Below are 8583 nucleotides of genomic sequence, written 5' to 3'. Positions count from 1 at the left end.
GACTTATATTTATATAAAAGTTATCTAGAAGGTGAGTTAAATAAAAATAAGACCACAAACCTAGGTTTTGGGAGACCTAGAGTCTAATCTGGACACTACCACTACTTACTATAAGATTTAACTCACATTATTTTTTAATTTCCTCATTGATAATGTTGGGGAAAACACTCTCATCTGCCTCATGAGAGTGTTTTTTAAAAATATAAAGCACAATCAAAAGTAAGATGTTATGGTAGGTACATGTTTTGTAAAATTTTCCATGTATATTTAACTTCTTACATCCTGTGAAAGTGTCACAAAGTATGTATCTCAGTCTAGAATTTCCAATTCATACACAAAATTAATTAAAAATTAAAATTAGTTTACTTGTATGTATGACTTTGCCAAATGTAGTTTTAAATTATTTTGCTGAATATCAAAACAGCTTAACTTAGAAAAACACAGTGGAATATTTATTCAGCACAAAAATTTGTTTTTGCAGCATTGTCTTGAAATGTCCTTTCATATTATATAGTTTTTATATTTATCTTGAGAGAATGAACTGTTTCATTTAAAGTCAGCTACCTTACAGATCATATGGGGTACTTACTATATTATGGCCCATGAACAGTTTTCCACATTAAAATAATGTTTAAATAATCTAAGTCTTAATGTTTCCGCTCATGTAAAATAAATGTTTTGTTTTAATTTTTAAGGATATCAGATGCTCAGACTTGAGTCAGTCATCAATCATACTTTTTATCAATGATACTAATGTCATTGACCTAGAAAGGCTACATTTTTGTACTGTTTTATTTTACTCTATTCATCTCCTGCCTATAAATCCATACTCCTCTTTCTTACTGTATTTAATATTTATCTTTCCAAGCCATCTTCCAAATGTGGGGTATATTTCCATGAAAAATTATAATATTTCTTGTATAAGTTTTAAATCTTATAAAATTGATATAGTATAAATTTCATTTTCTAACTTTCATAAAATATTAGATTTTTAAGACCTATTCATGTTACTATATATAACACACTTCTGACTGACACATGTTTATTGCATTCACATACCAGTAGTTTATCTTTTCCTCTAGTGATAGATACTTAAGTTGTTTCCAGCTGTTCTCACGTCTACAAATTTGTACATATCTTGCTATGAACCTGCCCTGTAGTTTCTGTGGTAGTATATATGTCCTAGAGTAGAATGACTGGGGTTTTGTATGTATACATATTTAATTTCAGTTAAGTAATGCTGGCCGCTTCCTAGGAATGGTTATCCCAGTTTACACGTGCACCAGCAAGATATAAGGGTTTCATTTTCTCTAAAGTCTTTAGCAGCACTTAATATTTTCTGATTTTTGTTAATCTGATATGTGTAAAATGTATTTTGTCTTAATATGCATTATCTGATTACTAATGAGGCTGAGCATATGCTTTATAGACATTCTGGTTTTCTATTCTGTGGAAAATACTAGTAGTTTGCCCATTTTTCTGTTAGGTTTTTCTCTTACTGATTATAGCACAAGACATTTTTTATAGATTCTAGATGTTCGGATATTGGAAATAACTTAGTCTGATTTGTTAAATTTGTCTTGATATCCTTCATGGAATGGACATCTTTAATTTTCTCCCTAATTGTTTGTGTTTTTTAGGTCTTGTTCTTCTGTCAGTTTTATAGTTTTACTATTTAGGTCTTTAATTTTAATTGGAATTATTTTTGGATATAGTATGAGGTATGAATCCAACTTTTTCTCCAGATAGGCATTAAGGGGAGAAGGTTAACAAAACCCTTTCTCTGTCTATGGGAAAATTATCTTGGGTTTACTTTTTCCTTAGCACAATTTTTTTAGGGAAATCTGCTGTTTAGATAAATATGGTAATATGATAAACAAGGTAAATATGTTATTTACCCAGCAAAATTTTTTAATTGTAAAATGAAAAGGCACAGGCTTTGAGACTTCTGAATAAGGTACGACTGGTAACTGATAGTAGTTCCTGTGGCACATGAGGCTTCTCTAAGAAGGATGCTTTCCTCTCTCCGTGCTATGTTTACTGTGCTGTACTATCCTGCCGAACTAAGTGACCTTGGTGCCAAATTATATCCTTTTGGTCTTGTGAGTGTGAATGTCTGCTGGGCATGCCGAGAAGGACTGTAGCAGTTTTTCTAACACCATCTGCTAAATATCCGTATTTTCCCCATTTTATTACATACCAATTTCCCATAAACATGAAACTGCTTGGGGCTGTTTTATTGATACATGTCAGTTCTTTTTCCTGTATAACACTTTAATTAACAAAACAGCTTCACTTCTCTTAATATCTGCTAGTATGTCTTAATATCTGCTAGGTGAATCTATTTTGTCCTTTATTAAAATTAGCTTTTTGTGAATTTATATTCTTCTGTATAAACTTTCATATCAACTTATCAGTTTCCCTAAAACAAGATGTTGAGATTTTGATCGGAATGGCATTAAATTTATAAGTTAATTTAGAGAGAATTAACATATTAACAATGTCAAATCATCTCATTCGTGAATACAATTTCTCCATTTATTTAGGATATCATATTTTTTTGGCTAATTCCTAGGTTCTTTGTAATTTTTGTTGCCATTGAAAATGGTATTCTATTATTTCTGTTACAGAGGAATATATTGAACTTGGTATATTTATCTTGTATTTACAGCTTTGAAGAAATGCTTATTCTAATTTTTTTAGGAATCAAAATGTTATTTTAATCTGTTTTGGCTTGATGTAAATAGCTACAGTCAGTAACTGAAATAAACTTGCATTTTTAACCTTTAACTGGTTTCCTGCTCAAGATAGCATAGATTATACACATATTAGGAAGTTCACATAGAGCATTGTGAGTTAAACACCATTATTATCTTGCATCAAATTAGTTTTCTACTTCATAACAAGAAAAGAGGACTTTCCAAAAATGAGTCCTAGACCCTGAATAGGCCACAAAATGAACCACAGATTTGGAATTAATGTTAGCTTGATTGAGGAAAGTATTTGAATTTTATGGCCTTCTGATTCTTCCACCTTCAAAACTGTAGTTGGAGTTGAGAATTTTATTTCCTTTCAGCTCTAAAATTATCTTCCAAACTTGCCAATCAGTTAACTCACTCTTCTCATGAAAAGCAGTAAGCGAAGAAGAGGAGGGAGGAAAAAGGCATCAGTTATTCTAGAGAAATACTTCCATGTGGAAACGTGAGGTAGGAATTACGTTAGATTGAACTGTATGATAGATTGCATTTATATTTTAAATTTGTCTCTATATTTGCTTATTTTTTGATCTTTGCTGTTTCTAAAAGGAATGTATTTAAAATCTCCAGTTGTTGATAGCTTCTTACTGTTTTATCAGTTATTTCATACTTATATCACCTTATTACAAGTTTTGTACTTATGCCTTCTGCTTTTTTTATAGATCAGATTTTCTTCTGTAGGTTTGAAAGCTATACATGCTATTCATGCTATTTTTATTCTTGTTGTGGTTATGTTTATTTTTTTCCACCGGTGTTTGAAATTCCCAATATTGGAGTCATAACAACACAAGAATGCTGGCACACTATCATCCTCCCTGCTTTCTTCTCCAGACAGTTCTCCCTATTGTCCCCCTACTTCTATTCATTCAGCAATGTTGGTATCACTTGAAGTTTTTATTCTAGATTGTTATGGTTAATTTTTTATTGTCAGTATTTTCCTAGTTGAACAAATAACTTTTCTGAAGTTATTTTTACTTCTTATTTTTACTTCTTATGTTTTATCTGTTCATTTACATTTTTAACTATCAAATTAATACAGTCGCATGGTTTTAAAAATACAAATTGTGATTTAAAAAACAAAGAAGTAAAGTAGTCCCCTGCCTCACACCAGAGACCCGATCCAAAAGGAACCACATTTAACTTTTTTGCTCTTATGTTTTTACCTTCTTGTTTCTAAATAATGCGCTCATCTGGCTTTTTCTCAACTTACCAATTTTAGAGGTTATCTATTAACCTCCTTTCTTCCCCTAACCCCATATAGTATTTGACTGCCCTGCACTACTATCCCACATTTCCTCTTACCCCATCTTCCCAGTATAATAATATTTTAACTCTGAGTCAAGTCAGTGAAAATGTTTGCATTACCATGTAAATATTGTTTCTCCCTATTCATTTCTTATATAACATTGTGGTTTTCTTGGCATTGATATTCCTTTTTTATTTGCCTAGTTTCTGTGTACTATATCTGGCTACAAGGAATGGTGCCTGATGCTTTCAAGTACTGAGTCTTTCAAGGGTTCTATAGTGTAAACAGTCTTAGTTGTCAGAATCCCCGTCTTTGTCATTTCATCCCCTCTACTAAGTCTATTTTATATTCTGACTTCTGAAAGTTTCATTGTTTTCTCTTTTATGCTTTGTCCTTATTGTTTAATGCTTCTTATTATTCTCATTCTAATTTTTGATTGTGAGGAGAAAGGAGATAAAAATGAATAATCAATCTCGTATTTAACTAGAAGCCAAGGTGGCTTTCTGCAACCAAGTGTGCTCTATTACCCTTGAGAGAGTTGTCGATTTTGCTGCCTAATGCGCTTCCTTCCAGAGACCTGATCCCAAAAGCAGCCACATTTAACTTTTTTGCTCTTCTGTTTTTACCTCTTTATTTCTAAATAATTTGCTCATCCGGCTTTTTCTTGACTTAACCAGTTTTAGAGGGTATCTATTAACTTCTCTGTCTTGAACTCAATTTGGCAGGCTTTGGGGTCGCACCGAAACAACTCTTGTTGAGGTCACCAGTAAACACTAAGTAAACTACATTGCTATCCAGTGAACAGTCTCAGTATTAATTCTACTTGATCTTGGTGGCAGAGTTGATCACTCCCTCCTTCTTGAAAATCTTTTTTTCCCTTGGCTTCTAGGACAACATAATGGTCCTCCTTACATTATGGACCTCCTTACAAAGGTCCTCCGTTTCCTTACAATATTATTGACTCCTTCTTTTCGCTCTTCATTGCTGATTTCTCATCCTTACTTGTGAATGACCCCAGGGTCCTCTATTGTATACTCACTTCCTTGATGTTCTCATCCATTCTGGTGACTTATAATACTATATGTTCTCAACTTCAGATTTTATATCTTTAGGCCTTACCTTTCATCTGAATTCCAAAATCAAATCTGCCACTTTGATATCTTCACTTGGTATCTGAAATTTAGTGTGCTTAAAAATCCTGACCTTCACTTCAAAACCTGTTTCTCCTCCATTTTCTTCCGTGTGCCAATCAATTGGAACTACATCTTTCCATTTGTTTAGGCCAAACACTTTGGAATCCTTCTTTATTTCTCCCTTTTACTCACATCTCACATATATTATTGTAATAGCCTCATGACTTGTCATTCTACCTCTGCCCTTACCTGACCAGACCTGTAGTCAAAACAGGAAGAATATTAGTTTTGTTTGTTTTTTGTTTTTAATGTCATAACATTCCTCTGCTAAAAACCTGCCAGCGGCTTCCCATTTGACTCAGTAAAAACTCAAAGTCCATACGGTGGTCTACAAGTGGTTATGCCGTCTGACCCCCCTCTACTCTTCACCCTCTACTCTCCTCACAGGAGTCACATTGACCTCCTTGCAGTTACTTAAATATTCCAGGCTTGCTTTCACCTAAGGACTCTCTGCACATAGTTTTTCTTGTGTCAGGACACCCTCTCCGAAAACATCGTTATGGCCCTGTTCTACACCTACAAGACTGAGCCTTACATGTTTACTAGTTCCCCAGTGATAATATTCACAGTAACACTCATGCTGAACTTATTAATGTGAATGAAAACTGAATTTGTAACCCAGCGCTATTTACATTTTTCAAGAGGTGCCTAGAGGTGCCTCTTGATAAAGACAATGCTTAACCCAAGATACTTTTGGTGTCCCTCAGATCGTACAATTTTCCCATTCTACCTAACCCAAGCAGCTATATACCACAGTGACTTGCATTGCCAACCATTTTATCCATATCCGAGTTTTCTTTCTCCTGTATTCCCCTTTCTTCTGGACTCAAGAGTTGGTCACCTAAGATCAGGCTTGGAAGATCTGGTTGCTAAGAGACAAGACGCTGGGAGGGTGGGGACGCTGCACTGCGACAAGCCTTAGAGTCAGTGCAAGAGGGGGCAGGGGAAGGCAAAGGCGAGGCGAGGCGGCCGCTTGCCGCAGCCGCTTGTTCGGCTCCCTCCCGCCCGGCAGGAGCTCGTCGCTCATTGGTTCTGCCTCTGTGGCGCTGGCCTGTGATTGGAGGGGCGTGTTGGGCCCGGCGGTCCTCCGCCCCCGGGGGTGGTCCCGAGCCGCTTACCAGAGGGAGGGGCGGCGTGTGAGGGCCTTATGTGAGGGCCGTGGGCCGGACTGCGGGCCGGGTCGCAGGAGGTTCATGGCTTGAGCGCGGGCAGAGCTGGCTACCTCAGGTGACGGAGGCTCAGCGAGGTCCGCCGCGGCCCTGTGGAGGTAAGCGACGCGCCGAGGTTCCTTAGGTGCCGGCCGGGGGACAGGAAGTGCGGCGAGGGGCGGCACCGCTGGCAGCCAGCGCGTTCCCGCCGCGGCCTCCTCCCCTGGCCGCCCAAACTCCTGCGGACGCCCCCACGCGTAGCCCGCCGCCCTCCGGCCCTGCTTGCTCCAGATCCCTGTAGCCCGTCTCGCCCGCGCACCAGCGGAGGGAAGCCCAGCTTGTGCCGGCGCGGCCGCGCCCCTCTGCCGGACGCCTTTGTCCGCCCCCACGTCTCCGCGCGGGGAGAGTTTCTGCCCCAACGCGGGATGGAGGCGGGTTTGGAGACCGCGAAGATCTGGGCTGTACGGAGGACGCCCCGCGCAGTGAGCCTCTGGGCGGAAGGTTTGTAGGGCTCTGGTCTATTCATCCTGGATTTCGGATATGATTATATTTTCTTCACGATGAAAGCCAACTGGCTCCATTCTCGTTTGAGGTCAGGAAACCTGGACACTAGTCTTCTCTCCTGGTGCAGGATGACTCAGTGTTACCTCCCACCCCCTGATATGCCAAAGTCCATTGACCTGCCCTGCTGGCCCCCTCTCGCTTCCCATCTTAACACTGTCTAAGAAAAAAAAAGCCTGTCTACAAGAGCTTTTTTCTATTTCAAAAAAGGAAAAAAATCCGTTGCCAGTCGTGGACCTCTATTTGTTCTTAGTTTGGTCTAATTAATACGTATAAATAAATCAATACTGTAGGAATAGGAGAGAGGACATAAGGTGTGATATTAAAAACTATTAAACAAATATAATTTTCGTTTCTGGTAAATAACATGATTCACCTTAAACACTAACTTTTTGAATATATTTTATCACGAATGGGAGTAGATTCAGTAGTAGTGTAATTTGAGCTTCAAACTTTTATGTCACAGTTTTTGATAAGTCTACACTTTTTTCCCAAAATGAGGTGCACTGTGACAACTATTCCAAGAGAATTTTATGTTATTAAGGGTTATCTATTAGTGCTATGCCTGTCATACTTACATTCAGACTCTAAGGGATACTTTCTTTAACATTCCTTTAACTGGAATTAATACTGTGTAGTCTTCCCTTAATTGGGATGATTCAGTTTTGTAAAGAAAGTGTCAACAGGAAAAATTTTTTTCCCATCTAGATTATTTAAATTATTCTTAAACAGGTATACCATGAGTATCATATTTGAAATATACATACAAATATTTAATCTGGACAATATTTTTGATTAGCTAACAGGTGCCTGCACATTGTAGGCCACAATAAATATTTTAGAACTTTTAAGAAATGAAAAAAACAGCACCAAGGTCCTTGCCCTGGATTACATTTTAGACAGCTTTCTGCTGAGACCGAAACAAATTATAATAGAATACCCCATGCCCTAACATACATCTCAAATTGCATGGTATGACAAGTGATGATGTGCTAGGCACACAAGTGGAGAACAATGAAGTTCTGTAAAATCTATTTCAACTAGACTCAAGGCAATGTTTTACAATTATTAAACTAATTCTTAGAAATTTTTAATACCAATAATGGGCAAAATAAGAAGAGGAAAAATAATAATAATAAATACCTTTCATATGCCAGGTAGTGTACTGGGTGCTTTATATATATTACTATTTAATCCTTAACCCCAAAGGTAGGTATTGTTTTCTTGTAGCTGAGACAATTAAAAATGGTAAAGCTGGATAAGAATCTAGATCTGACTTTTTATTCATTTTGTTGAAGATATACTTCATTTAAAAGTTGCCGTCTCTCCTTTTGTTTGTCACATTTATCTTTATGAATTTGTTTAATCTCAGGATATCTGGAACAGTAATATAATTTGCTACTACAAACATTATATAGTCCTTCCTGTGTACCAAGTAGCTCTGTCCATATCTTCAAAAGTATTGGGGGCTAACTACTATTCTTTGTTTTACAGATGAGGAAATTGAGTGATAGAGATAAGTAATCTGAACCAGATGATACCTTAATGGTAAAACTGGGATAAAGATTTGGGCAGTCTGGCTTCCAGAGTTTATACACTTATCCACAACAGGATTCTGGCCCATCTATACCTCTCTGGTTGCTAGGAAGCTATGCTATTAGAGTGTATAGTGTTTTTAT

General features: G+C 37.2%; 1 protein-coding gene across 4 annotated transcripts in view; it reads left to right on the top strand.

The window, feature by feature from the left end:
* Positions 1–6287: 6287 nt before the first annotated feature.
* Positions 6288–8583, top strand: part of KIAA1841 (KIAA1841 ortholog) — a 51725-nt gene continuing 49429 nt past the window's right edge. For 3 of the 4 annotated variants that reach the window (XR_003045635.1, XM_015587597.2, XM_006909569.3), the window contains exon 1: positions 6288–6462. The gene's annotated coding sequence lies outside the window, so the exon portion shown is untranslated. Of the gene's footprint in view, positions 6463–6516; positions 6845–8583 lie in introns of those variants that run through there. The other variant, XM_015587596.2, reaches the window with a different exon arrangement.

The sequence above is a fragment of the Pteropus alecto genome, unplaced genomic scaffold (assembly GCF_000325575.1).
Source record: "Pteropus alecto unplaced genomic scaffold, ASM32557v1 scaffold131, whole genome shotgun sequence".
Lineage (NCBI taxonomy): Eukaryota > Metazoa > Chordata > Mammalia > Chiroptera > Pteropodidae > Pteropus > Pteropus alecto.
The sequence above is the reverse complement of the archived record's forward strand: the minus strand, read 5'-3'. Positions and strand labels throughout refer to the sequence as shown.